A 14,788-nucleotide genomic window follows, 5' to 3' on the forward strand; every position below is an offset into this window, starting at 1 on the left:
CATTGCTCTTAAGTCTTGTTCCTGGCCTTGGTTAGTCTGAAACCCTGGTGGGGGACACAATTGGGGCTGGAACACTTGATGTTGTTGCTTGGGGATGTAGTTTTGTTGCTGTTGAGGTTGTTGAGGTGGATAGACATGGTCTTGAGGGTTGGCCACATTGGTGCTCCTATAAGAGAGATTATTGTTTTTGAAACCTCCTTGGTTGTAGCCTTTGAATCCTCCCTGGTTTTGCATGTAGCACAACTCAGCAAATTCAGGCTCCCCCTCTTGAACTGGAGCTTCTTTTTCACCAATGAAGTGAATGGACTTGGACTGGCTTAGGAGTATCTTGTCAAGCTTCTCATTGACCATCTTCAAATCCTTCTTATACTTGTCCTCTTGATCAGTTGAGGATCCCCTTATGGTCCTATCATAATCCTCATTATAATTGCCATCAGATTGAGCAAGATTCTCAACTAATTCCCATCCTTCTTGTTGAGGAAATTGCCATTAGAGGCTGTATCAAGAAGCATTCTTATCTTGGGAAGCACTCCTCTATACAAGGTGCTTAGAAGTGACTCATTGCTGAAGCCATGGTGAGGACACTGAGTCTGGAATCCTTTAAACCTCTCCCAAGCTTCACAAAAGCTCTCATTATTCCTTTGAGCAAACCCAAAAATTTCATTCCTCAACCTAGCAGTCCTTGCATTGGAGAAGAACTTGGCCAGAAAAGCTTTCTTGCATGCATCCCATGTGGTGATAGCTCCAGTAGGAAGAGTCTTCTCCCATAGATGAGCTTTTTCTCCAAGAGAAAATGGGAAGAGCCTTAACTTGAATCCATCTTCACTCACTCCATTGATCTTTGTGAGTCCACATATTCTGTCAAACTCATCAAGGTGATCTAGTGGTCCTCCATTGGCAACCCATGAAATTTGTTGGCTTGTATCATTGAGATCAATCCACTCTTGATCTCAAAGTTATTGTTTGCTACTGAAGGTGGCACAATTCCAGCCCTTTGGTTGTGGGTATTGGGTGCATCTCCTGCACCAATGTGCCTTGGTCTCTGCTCATGGATAGCTGGTTGCTCCATGATGTCTTGACCTTGTTGTTGTTGAACTACTCTCCTTTGCTTATGTCTCAAACCCTTTTGTAGCCTGTGGATGTTGTCAATAGGCTGTTGAAGACTGTTTTTGCCTTTTGACCTTGTGTGCATCAACAAACTCTACTACAGACTCGAACAGGTACACGGTCGAGCGCAGGCTCGAGTGGGTGGTCGAGTTGACTGGGAAAGAATGGCTATTTAGATCCGGCTTCTGGCTCGATCAAGTGCTCGATCCCAGCTCGGTCGAGTGGTGGTCGAGTAGGTGGTCGAGTGGGTACCTGAAACACAAAACAGCCAAGCAAAGGAAGATTCGAGTTCAGTAACTTCACAAGTGTTTAAACGAACTTAATCTTAGACTAATAATGATCCTAAATGTCACAAAACACACTCAAATGGGCAACGGCCCCAAATTGAAACTGACTATTTCTGTGGTTGGGTGAATGATGTATGGAATGATGATGTATGGAATGAATAGATGTCAGGGTGTTTCAATTCCCCTTATGCAATTGTAGTATAAGAGGTGTCAATCCAATCTGAGTGCTTGTGAACAATCAAGATGTGCATATGAGTCTAAGTCAAGCCAATTGTAAAAATTGTTTGTCACTAACAATCCTATAATGAGATATGAAATTCAGAAAGTAAAACCAACTAGAACAAGATACTAAATGCAAACAGAACAGACAAATTAAAGCTATAATGAAACTAGAACAGAAGTAGACACTATGCTGATGAACTAATGCAAGACAAGTAATGAACAGAAAACTAAGTGAATGCAATGGAAATGAAACAGGAATGAAACAAGACAATCACAAATCATAAACACAAGTTCTGGGGACGAACTCGAGCAGCACTCGACCGAGTGTAGGTCGAGTACAGGGTCGAGCTAGACTAAACGTGAAAACAGAGCAACACAAGAAAAACAGAGCAATGCAAAAACGAATCAAACAACAAGCAAGCAATGATATTTAGACTAAGCTATTAATAAACAAAGAAGGCCTTGAGGAGGGATTCATGGGCTGAACTAATCATTGTGGTTATCTAACTTGGTCAACAAATCTCAAGCAAACTTTGAGCTGATCTCTAGACATACTATTCTAAGACATGTTTAATCCACTCTCATGGCAAGAAACAATCAAACCTATGCATTTCTAGACTTGTTCACACAAAGTAAAGAATCTACACAAGCAGGCATTAAGCAATACATCTCAAACCAAACAAGACCTCTAATCTCTTAGCAAGCCTAATGGTAAGCTCTAGATCTAGCCTTATCTATGCTCCTTAGACATTGGTGTGATGCTAAGATGCTTGAAATCAAACCCTACCTTCTCAGATATAGGATCGGCATTAAGAACATCTAGCCTAGAAGAGATCTACAACAATCAAGCTTGACCAAATCAAATAAACCACAAGATCAACCCAGCCTAACCCATCCTCAAGGTCCTAAGCAAACTACTCACAAGAACACATGGTGAAATAAGTCAAAAACCCAGAAAATATTGAAACTTGCATCATTAGAAAGATGAAACAGAGATCTACAATATTGATGAAGGAATAAAACTCGAAATCTTAATATTTTGAAAGTTATGAAACAAACAAAATAAAAGAATCTAGTCTTTCTTTCTTAAACAAGTACAAAATCTAAAATAAAAGAAAGTGCAAAAGGAATAAATCTAAAAAAGGTAAAAACTAGGTTTTAGACTCTCTAAAAAGCTGGACTCTTTGGTGGCTGCAGGTACAAGGGCCTTATATAGGAGATGAGGTGGAAGCCCTAAAAATACAAAAAGTCAAAGCAGTCAACGGCTCGGTCAACTCAACCAGTGCTCGGTCGAGTGGCTGGTCGAGCTGGCTTCTCTCGTGCATTCTCCACTCGGTCGAGTCCTTCTCAGCACACGGTCGAGTGCCTGGTCGAGTGTGCGGTCGAGTTGGACTCCGGACCTTGATTCTACAGCTTTAACTCTCTTGTTTTCTCCTCAGGATTGCTTCACTTCTCCTCAGCATTGCTTCCATGCTCCTTAAGCTCCAAAATCACCTGTTTATGCATGAAAAGATGCAAATGCAATGCAACTATACTCTAATGCATGATTAGTCCTAAAGCTACACAATAATGGCCTAAATGGATAACAAAAGATGCAAAAATTGTGAATAAACTAAGGGAAAACAAGGTAAAATATATGAACATCAGGAGGATCCTCTAGATCACCTTGATGAGTTTGACAGAATATGTGGACTCACAAAAATCAATGGAGTAAGTGAAGATGGCTTTAAGTTAAGGCTATTCCCATTTTCCCTTGGAGACAAAGCTCATCTATGGGAGAAGTCTCTTCCTACTGGAACTATAACCACATGGGATGCATGCAAGAAAGCTTTTCTGGCCAAGTTCTTCTCCAATGCAAGGACTGCTAGGTTGAGGAATGAAATTTCTGGGTTTGCTCAAAGGAATAATGAGAGCTTTTGTGAAGCTTGGGAGAGGTTTAAAGGATTCCAAACTCAGTGTCCTCACCATGGCTTCAGCAATGAGTCCCTTCTAAGCACTTTGTATAGAGGAGTGCTTCCCAAGATAAGAATGCTTCTTGATATAGCTTCAAATGGCAACTTCCTCAACGAGAATGTGGAAGAAGGATGGGAATTGGTTGAGAACCTTGCTTAGTCAGATGGTAATTATAATGAAGATTATGATAGAACCATGAGGATCCCCTCCACTGATCAAGAGGACAAATACAAGCAGGATTTAAATATGGTCAATGAGAAGCTTGACAAGATTCTCCTAAGCCAGTCAAAAACCATTCACTTCATTGGTGAAGAAGAAGCTCCAGTCCAAGAAGGAGATAGGGAGTTTGCTGAGTTGTGTTATATGCAAAACCAAGGAGGAGGATACAAAGGCTACAACCAAGGTGGAGGATTCAAGCAGAACAACCTCTCTTATAGGAGCACCAATGAAGCCAACCCTCAAGACCAAGTCTATCCACCTCCTCAGCCTCAACAACAGCACAACTATGCACCCAAGCATCAGCAACAAGTGTTCCAGCCCCAATTGTGTCCCCCTCCAGGGTTTCAGACTAACCAAGGCCAAGAACAAGACCTAAGAGCAATGATACAACAGCTGTTGATTGGGCAAACCAATGGGAAAATTGAGGAAGCCAAACAGTTTGCTGAGCTGAATCAAAGGTTAACATCACAATATAATGATCTCAATATGAAGTTTGAAGGACTTAACTCAAGAGTGAAGTATATGGAGAGCAATATAGCATCTACTTCAGCTCCAAAACCCACCCAACTCCCTGGAAAAGCAGTTCAAAACCCAAGAGAGTTTACTGCCAAAGCTATTCATCTCTTTGAAGAGGAAGTCACTGGGACAGTGAAGTTCAAGTTGGGGAGGATTGGTCATTTCTTGAAGCTCAGAGTGAAGTTTGTGCAAAGCAGACTGACTCCGGTATTGCACTCGACCAGGTGCTCGAGCATGCACTCGACCGAGTGAGTGTTCGAGTGGCCGATCGAGCTGAAGAGTCAGAAGCTGTCAAGCCTGCTAAATACATCCCTCCTGCTTACAAACCACCTCTACCATTCCCAGGACGTTTCAAGACACAGAAGCTTAAGGAATTGAGGGAAATCATTGAGAAAAAACAAATGTTGACTTTGCAACAAAAGGAAGAGAAGGCTTTGAAGGAAGAGGTTGTGATTGAGAAACAAGAAGAAGTGATGGCCATACAAGAGATCATCATTGCTTACCAAGAAGAAGAGAGGGGACCTGCCTTGGAACAGTATGATCCATATCCTCTCTATAAGGATTTTTTGCTTGATTTATCAAAGAAGAAGGCTCAAGCTCAAGATGAGAAGGATCTTGAAGACCTTGGAGGAGTAATCATCCCAATTAAGCTTAAGGATCCAGGTCCATTCTATCTGCCTTGCAAGCTATCTTCACTACAACCAGTGCTTATGTGACTTGGGAGCATCTATCAGTGTGATGCCCAATTCTATAGCACAAAAGCTTGGGCACACTGACTTCAAGTCCACCAACCTTCATATATGCCTAGTTGATGGTTCAAACAGAGATGTGGTTGGCAAATTGGAGAATATTCCAGTCAAGATAGGAAGAGCAAGGGTTCATACAGATTTTGTGGTATTGGAGATGGACAAGGAACCTGAAGATCCTATCATCCTTGGGAGGCCATTCTTAGCCACAGTTGGAGCTGTTATTGATGTTAAGGAAGGTCTTGTGACCTTGAACGTTTCTGAGGGTATAGCTATGAAGTTTAACATCTATAACCCAACCAACCTTCCTACCATTGATGATCAAGGACAAAAGTGGTCATGAAGGTTTAAGTGAAGTGGCAACTCCAAAGGACAATCTCTCTCTTCAAGAAGATTCTGTGGAAAAGCTTAAGAGGTCAGTTCAAGAGTTGACTGGTATGGTTAAGGATCTCCAAGTCAAGCTAAACAAGAGGTCTTTGAGGAAAGCAAGACCAAGGCTCAAAATCAAGAAGAAATATGGTTTGTGTGTTAAGGGTGAGGTGATCAAGGATCAGACTCACAGTGATTAAGAAGTGCCAGGGAGGATTTCATCACCTCCTTGGTATCTAAACAAAGCCTAAGAAGGTAGCCAAAGTCAAGTTTAGTGACTCTAAACAGGCTCACTAGGGAGGAAGTCCCTAAGGTATCCTTTGTAAATATGCTTTATTTTTTTAGTAGTTTTGATGTGTTTTGTTTTATGTTTGTGTTGGGCAGGCCTTTCAATGAAAGTGTAGATGGGTATGGAGAGATTTGGACTTGGGGAAGGAGATTCGCAAGCCCACTCGACCAGCCCACGAGTGGTACTCGACCGAGTTGGCAAAGAACTAAGGCCCACTCGATTCTCATTTCTCTAGAATGATCGAGTGGAGGGAAGAACAAGAAGAAAATTTTTGAAATTTCAAACTTTGGTCAAGGAGCTCGACCACGTGCTGGTCGAGTGTGGGGTCGAGTGGCAGAAAAAAGCAGGTCAAAGATTCTCATTTCAAATTTGAATGGTATGGACGCTCCACCCTTGTCTCCTTGCCCCCTTAGCTTCTTAAATAAAGCCTTACACGATCCTATGTCTCTCACACAGTCTCATTTGCTCAAAACAACTAAAATCAAGTTTTAAAATCTCTCTCAAAGTTCATCTTTTGCTCAAGCTTAGCTCTTTTAAGTTTTTGGGTCACTAACCTATTAAACTTAAGCTTTGAGTCTATTCCCTTCAGTTCTATTCGAAAATGTCTTCAAGGATTACAAGGAAGTCTCAACAAGCAGCTGCAAGCTCCATGGAACGTTTTGATGATCGCCTACAATCAAGAGGAGAAGCTGGAAGAACCACTCGACGCCCCACTCGAGCATGCACTCGATCGAGTGGTGGTCCGAGTGGTCGATCGAGTCAGATGCCGCGTTCAAGAAATCAGTCAGTTGAGGAAGATTCTGAGAGAACTGAAAGTGAAGAAGAAAGGGAGCCAACTCTTAGTGATTTCATGAGGAGAAAAAAAGCCAAAGGGAAGAGGCCAGCAGTTGAGATTGAACAAGAGGAGGTTGAGAGTGAGAGTGAAGAAGAAGGTGAAGAAGAAGAGGGAGAGGATGATGGAGAAGCAGAATCTTGTGGATTGACAAAGAGGCAACTTTATGAAGCCTTCATGAGAATGGAGTTCCTGGGAACTAGGTATCCACACAAGGAAACCATGGAGAAGCTAGCCATTGATAAAGATGTGGAGTACCTTTTTGAGAAGAGCAACCTAACCAAGTTCATGGAGCTTTGCATGGAGGGGTATAAAGAAGAAAGTTGTGAGTTTCTAGCCACAGTCAAGCTGCACACATATGGAAGGAAGGATGATGAGTTTGGAGCTGGTCATATTGCTTTCACAATCAAGGGGAAGAACTATGAGCTTTCTTTGAAAAAGATAGCAAATGTGTTTGGTTTTGAAGTTGGTAGTAATAGGAGCTTGATGATACCAAGAGAGGAGCTCTATGCCATTTGGGAAACCATTGGAGACAACATCACCTATTCATCCTCCAAGACCAAGAGTTCAAAGATAAGAAGCCCAGTCCTAAGGTACTTCCACAAGGCCTTAGCAAATACATTCTTTGCTAGGAAGGAGACTGGAAATCTCAATGAGGGTGAGCTCAAGGTAATTGACATGGCTCTCAATGGAATCATCCTTGAGGCAAGAAATGGAACCATCATTCTTGGGACCACTGTGGAGACTGACCTTGCAATGCTGCTCATTGACCACATGATATATTTGAGAAGTTGGGTAGGCAAGCTACAAAACAAAGGGTCAAGAGGAGCCTTAGCCATTGGAGGCATCATCACTCCAATACTACAAGCTGCCAAGGTACCACTTAGAGGAGAGAAGGTTTTGCCAAGATGGATTGACTCAAGCTACCTCACCTCCACTCTCATATTGGCCAAGGAAATGCATCAAGGAAATCACATCTTCAACTTTGAGCTTCCAACAGTTGGGAAAAAACAGTTGATCTTACCTAACCAAGAGCTCACCACCATTCAAGAAGGAGCAAACATTGACTTTTGGCCAGCTGATGAGTTCTTGTATGATGGGATAGTTCAACCAAGAGTTGATGAAGCTGGAGATGTGCAAATGGCTGATGGGGAGGAGCAATTTTACTTTGAAGATTATGAGCCTAACCCAAGGGATAGTAGAGGAGTGAGAGAGACTAGCAAGAGGTTGACTCTCCTACAAAAGTGGAGCAAGTGGCATGGGAAGAGGTTTGATAAGCTTCAGAAGAAGGTGACCAATATGGCTAAGTCCATCAAGGGCCTAAAGAAGGAGATTGCTGAGCTGAAGAGTGTAAACTTATCTCCAAGCCATTCAAGCCCTTTGAGGAGGAGTAGCTCAACTAGAGCACTCTCAAGAGTTGCAAACCCTGTGGAACCAGCTAGAGCTTCAATGTACGAGCCAAATCAGAGGAAGAGGAGTTCAAGTAGCCGTGAACAACAATTTTCGAGGCACTCGACCGGGTCACTCGAGCACCCACTCGACCGAGCACCCCAGATGCACTCGGCCGAGTTCCAGCCCAGATCACCTTATGGCTTCCCACCTCCAGCTGCTTATCCAGGATATCCAGGTTACCCTCCCATCCCACCCCAGAACTTCATGGATCCAGCACTCTACCAGCAGTTCTACCAGCAGCAAGGTCAGAATTTTGACACTCGCGGTCCAGCTCGACCACCCCACTCGAGCACGTACTCGACCGAGTCCCGGTCGATTCCCATCGTCGAGCTGCCCCAATCTCCACCTCCAAGTCATCAACAAGACCCCAATTACACCTTTGACAGCATGCAAGAGGATGTAGACAGTTTCTTCTCCAATCCTTGAGGTACCACTATCACCTTCCCTTGTAAATACCATAACATTTGATGTTGTGTTTTGTTTTCTTATTTCAAATCCTCTTACAAATTTCTTTCACACAGAGGACTGTGTGATTTAAGTTTGGGGGAGGGTTTGAGATAGCCTTTGATGTTGTGTTTTGTTTTCTTATTTCAAATTTTTAGCATCATTATGTTAATACTTGCATAGCATCTAAGGCATAGAAAAACCCTAAAAATTTGAATTTTTTTGCAAAATTCTTTATAAAAAAAAAAAGATTGTTCATGTAGTTTGCATTGCATAATAGCATCTTGTTTAGCATGTTTCATGTAGGATTGTATAATATTTGCATTAGGGATCTATGATGAGTTTTGCCTTGTTAGCTTGTTTAATTCACTAGACTAGGATCAATGCCCAAGTTAGTAGTACGTTGATGCTAGTTGAGTGGTTAAAAGCATAAAATTGAACCAAGCCTTGAATTCCTGCATTGCATTTGGTCTAAATTGAAGCATGTTGTGATTTGACACCATTTCCTACTTATAAGAACTTAATATTGACTGTTAAATATCAATGTGTGCATTGCTTTAAACTCATGGATATCATATACATATTTGGATCATCTTTCTCCTCTTTACCACTCTTGTTGATTCAAGTAGCTGATTGAATCATTAAAATCAGTTTCCAAAACCCTAACCCACCCTTCTTTCAAGCCATGTTTATTCTTGAGTGTGTGAGGCCTTTTTGGGATTGAGCTTGGTAGAAAGTGTTAGGTTTGAACTGACAAGAATAATGTCTTGTGTAGTTCTAGTTTGCATTTTCCAAACTAGATAGGACTAGGTGATTTCATTGTTGGGTTTGGGATTTGGTTGTTTGAAAAAGAAAGAAAAGAAAAGAGGAGAAGAGAAAGAAAAGGTTAGAGTCTTTAGGAGGGGAATGTTTTTAAGTAAAATCAAAGTCTAGTGAAAGAATGGGAAGTATGATATTGTTTAAAGATGGTTTCAGTCAAAGAAAAGAAAGAAAGAAAAAGAAGAGTATAGCAAAATGCTTTTATGTCTTAAGAATAAGAAGAAAAGAAAACCATAGCAAATAAGTAAGAATCTCCCATTCCACTAGAAAGATCAAATAAGAAACCTCTCCTAAGACATTAAAATCAAAAGAGAAAAGGGTGAAAGAGAAGAGAAGAAGTTAAAGGGCAGCACTAGGATCAATTGGGTTTAGATTGATACGATAAACACTTTGGGTGCCTTTGGGTAGACAATGTTTTGTTCTTGTATGTGTCTAAGTGTTCTTACCTTTAGCATTATTCTAAAGCTCAATCCATTTTTTATGAGAGAACCTTGATATTAATAAGCCCCACTCTAAAGAGAGACCATCATTGTCTCTAAACCTTTTACTACCAAGCCAAATGAGTTTAAGCATTGCATATAATTGATTCATGTTCTTGATTAATGAATGTTAAAGGAAATGGTTGATTTGAATGCATGTGGACATCAAAGGCTCAAATCAGTAAAGGATGTGATATGCTTGTCTAAAATCTTTAAGTACAGCTCATTCAACATGCATCATAGTACTAGTAACTTGGACATTGATTCTAGATGGTCTATTTGCAAGCTTTAGGAGCTGAGATCCCACTTTCAACCCTCACCTACCTACTTATGTCTTGATTATTTGCTTGAGGGCAAGCAAAGACTAAGTTTGGGGGTGTTGATGTTCATATATTTTACCCTGTTTTCCCTTAATATATTCACATCTTTTGCATCTTTTGCTATCTATTTTGACCATTATTGCATAGCTTTAGGGCTGTTCTTGCATTAGAGTTTAGTTGCATTGCATTGATTTTGAAGCAATGCTGAGGAGAAGTGAAGCAATCATGAGGAGAAAGCAAGAGAGCTAAGGCTGAAGAACCAAGGTCCGGAGTCCAACTCGACTGCCCACTCGACCAGACACTCGACCGTGTGCTGAGAGGGACTCGACCGAGTGGGAGGAGCACAAGAGGAGCCAACTCGACCGGTCACTCGACCGAACACCAGGTCGAGTTGGTCGAGCCGCCTGGTTATTTTGTCCTTTAGCGTTTTTAGGGCTTCCACTACTTTTTCTATATAAGGGCTTGTACCTGCAGCCACCAAAAGAGTCCAGCTTTTTAGAGAGTCGAAAACCTAGTTTTTACCTTTTATTCTTTTTGCACTTTTATTTTCTTAGATCTTGTACTTCTTTTAAAAGGAGAAAAAGACTAAATTCTTCAATATTGTCGGTTTCATAACTTTCTTAATATTGAGAATTTGAGTTTGGTTCTTTCTTCAATATTGTAGATCTTTGATTTATCTTTCTAATGATGCAAGTTTCAGTATTTTATGGGTTTATGATTTTGATGTTCATCATGTATGCTTGTGAGTAGTTGCTTAGGATCTTGAGGATGGGTTAGGCTGGGTTGTGTTTGAGGTTTGTATGATTTGGTCAAGCTTGATTGTTCTAGATCTCTTCTAGGCTAGATGTTCTTAATGCTGATCCTATATCTGAGAGGGTAGGATCTGATTTCAAGCCTCTTAGCATCACACCAATGTTTAAGGAGCATAGATAAGGCTAGATCTAGAGACTATCATTAGGCTTGCTAAGAGATTAGAAGTCTTGTTTGATTTTTGACATATTGCTTAATGCCTGCTTGTGTAGATTCTTTACTTTGTGAGAACAAGTCTAGAGATGCATGAGTTTGATTGTTTCTTGCCATGAGAGTGGACTAAACATGTCTTAGAAATATATGTCTAGAGATTAGCTCTAGTTGTTTGAGATTTGTTGACCAAGTTAGATGACCTCAATCATAGTCCAGCCCATGAATCCCTCCTCAAGATCTTCCTTGTTTATTGATTTCTTAGCTTAAATCCTGTTGTTTGATCGTTGTTTGATTCGTTTTGGTATTACTCTGTTTTTCTTGTGTTGCTCTGTTTTGCGTATTTGTCCAGCTCGACCCTGCACTCGATCAGCACTCGATCGAGTGCTTGCTCGAGTTCCAACCCAGAACTTGTGTTTATGATTTGTGTTTGTCCTGTTTCACCCTAGTTGCATTTCTGTTGCATTCATTTAGTATCCTGTTCATTACTTACCTTGCATTAGTTTAATACTTGCATTTCCATAGTTTCTATTTTTGTTTGTCATAATCACTCTGTTCCATTTGCATTTAGCTCCTAGTTCTTGTAGTTTTACTTTCTGCACTTTCCATTTCATCATAGGATTGTTAGTGACAAACAACCTTTACATCTGGCTTGACTTAGACTCATATGCACATCTTGATTATTCACAAACACTTAGATTGGATTGACACCTCTTATACTACAATTGCATAAGGGGAATTGAAACACCCTGACATCCATTCATTCATAAGTCATCATTCCATACATCATTCACCACCACCTACAAAAATAATCAGTTTCAACAGGCTTAAACCGAGAAAACAGGCTAAAACCAAGAAAACATTGATTTGAAGCATTAAACAGCTTCGTTTCTGTTTATAGGGTCAAAATATGTAACAATCCAATGCATTTGACTAATTATAAGAGTTCGGGTTGAATTTGAACTGTTTAGACAACACTTACACCCATTTTGTCCCGAAACAGGCTAAAACCGAGAAAACATTGATTTGAAGTAGTAAACAGCTTTGTTACTGTTTCTAGGGTCAGAATGTGTGACAATCGAATGCATTTGACTAATTGTAAGTGTTTGGGATGAATTTGGAGTGTTTAGACAACACTTAAACCTGTTTTATCCCAAAACAGGCTTAAACAGAGAAAACATTGATTCGAAGCAGTAAACAGCTTTGTTACTGTTTCTAGGGTCAAATTATGTAACAATCCAATGCGTTTGACTAATTATAAGATTTCGGGTTGAATTTGAAGTGTTTAGACAACAATTATACCCATTTTGTCCTGAAATAGGCTAAAAGCGAGAAAACATTGATTTGAAGTAGTAAACAGCTTTGTTACTGTTGCTAGGGTCAAAATATGTAACAATCCAATGCATTTGACTAATTCTAAGAGTTCGTGATGAATTTGAAGTGTTTAGACAACAATTATACCCATTTTGTCCCGAAAGAGGGTAAAACTGAGAAAATATTGATTTGAAGTAGTCAAAAACATTGTTAATTTTTCTGGGTGAGAATGTGTGACAATCCAATTCATTTGACTAATTGTAAGAGTTCGTGATGAATTTGGAGTGTTTAGACATCACATAAACCTGTTTTATCCCAAAACAAGCTTAAACCGAGAAAACAGGCTAAAACAAGAAAAACATTGATTCGAATCAGTAAACAGCTTTGTTAATGTTTATAGGGTCAAAATATCTAGCAATCCAATGAATTTGACTAATTACAAGACTTCAGGTTGAATTTGAACTGTTTAGACAACACTTATACCCATTTTGTCCCGAAACAGGCTAAACCTGAGAAAACATTGATTCGAAGCAGTAAACAGCTTTGTTATTGTTTTTAGGGTCAAAATATGTAACAATCCAATGCATTTGACTAATTATAAGAGTTCGGGTTGAATTTGGAGTGTTTAGACATCACTTAAACCTGTTTTATCCCAAAACAGGCTTAAACAGAGAAAACAGGCTAAAAATGGGAAAACATTAATTCGAACCATTAAAAAGCTTCATTACTGTTTCTAGGGTCAAAATATGTAACAATCCAATGCATTTGACTAATTATAAGAGTTCGGGTTGAATTTGGAGTGTTTAGACAACACTTAAACCCATTTTGTCCCGAAATAGGCTAAAACCGAGAAAACATTGATTTGAAGTAGTAAACAGCTTTGTTACTGTTTCTAGGGTCAGAATGTGTGACAATCGAATGCATTTGACTAATTGTAAGTGTTTGGGATGAATTTGGAGTGTTAGACAACACTTAAACCTGTTTTATCCCAAAACAGGCTTAAACCGAGAAAACAATGATTCGAAGCAGTAAATACCTTTGTTGCTGTTTCTAGGGTCAGAATGTGTGTCAATCCAATGCATTTGACTAATTATAAGAGTTCGAGTTGAATTTGAAGTGTTTAGACAACAATTATACCTATTTTGTCCCGAAATAGGCTAAAAACGAGAAAACATTGATTTGAACTAGTAAACAGCTTTGTTACTGTTTCTAGGGTCAAAATATGTAACAATCCAATGCATTTGACTAATTGTAAGAGTTTGTGATGAATTTGAGGTGTTTAGACAACAATTATACCCATTTTGTCCCGAAAGAGGGTAAAACCGAGAAAATATTGATTTGAAGTAGTCAAAAACATTGTTAATTTTTCTGGGTGAGAATGTGTGACAATCCAATTCATTTGACTAATTGTAAGAGTTCGTTATGAATTTGGAGTGTTTAGACATCACATAAACCTGTTTTATCCCAAAACAGGCTTAAACCGAGAAAACAGGCTAAAACAAAAAAAACATTGATTCGAATCAGTAAACAGCTTTGTTAATGTTTATAGGGTCAAAATATCTAACAATCCAAAGCATTTTACTAATTACAAGACTTCGAGTTGAATTTGAACTGTTTAGACAGCACTTATACCCATTTTGTCCCGAAACAGGCTAAACCTGAGAAAACATTGATTCGAAGCAGTAAACAGTTTTGTTACTGTTTCTAGGGTCAAAATATGTAACAATCCAATGCATTTGACTAATTATAAGAGTTCGGGTTGAATTTGGAGTGTTTAGACATCACTTAAACCCGTTTTATCCCAAAACAAGGTTAAACCGAGAAAACAGGCTAAAAATGGAAAACATTGCTTCGAATCAGTAAACAGCTTTGTTAATGTTTATAGGGTCAAAATATGTAACAATCCAAAGCATTTGACTAATTAGAAGAGTTCGGGTTGAATTTGAATTGTTTAGACAACACTTATACCCATTTTGTCCCAAAACAGGCTTAAACTGAGAAAACATTGATTCGAAGCAGTAAACAGCTTTGTTACTATTTCTAGGGTCAGAATGTGTGACAATCGAATGCATTTGACTAATTGTAAGTGTTTGGGATGAATTTGGAGTGTTTAGACAACACTTAAACCTGTTTTATCCCAAAACAGGCTTAAACCGAGAAAACATTGATTCGAAGCAGTAAACAGCTTTGTTACTGTTTCTAGGGTCAAAATATGTAACAATCCAATGAATTGGACAAATTATCAGAGTTCGGGTTGAATTTAAAGTGTTTAGTCAACAATTATACCCATTTTGTCCCGAAATAGGCTAAAACTGAGAAAACATTGATTTGAAGTAGTAAACAGCTTTGTTACTGTTTCTAGGGTCAAAATATGTAACAATCCAATGCATTTGACTAATTATAATAGTTCAGGTTGAATTTGAAGTGTTTAGACAACAATTATACCCATTTTGTCCCGAA

The 14,788-nt window shown here is 39.4% G+C and overlaps 2 non-coding genes across 2 annotated transcripts; one reads left to right on the forward strand and one right to left on the reverse strand.

The window, feature by feature from the left end:
* The first annotated feature begins 567 nt into the window (after positions 1-567).
* On the forward strand, positions 568-674 carry LOC147940050 (small nucleolar RNA R71). Its single transcript, XR_015564850.1, has one exon. It is a non-coding gene; the product is annotated as a small nucleolar RNA R71 (small nucleolar RNA).
* A 2,808-nt stretch (positions 675-3,482) lies between these two features.
* LOC147940051 (small nucleolar RNA R71) lies at positions 3,483-3,589 on the reverse strand. The gene has a single exon (XR_015564822.1). It is a non-coding gene; the product is annotated as a small nucleolar RNA R71 (small nucleolar RNA).
* Between the last annotated feature and the right edge of the window lie 11,199 nt (positions 3,590-14,788).

This window comes from Camelina sativa, chromosome 8, assembly GCF_030686135.1.
Source record: "Camelina sativa cultivar CO46 ecotype springtype chromosome 8, ASM3068613v1".
Taxonomy (NCBI): Eukaryota; Viridiplantae; Streptophyta; class Magnoliopsida; order Brassicales; family Brassicaceae; genus Camelina; species Camelina sativa.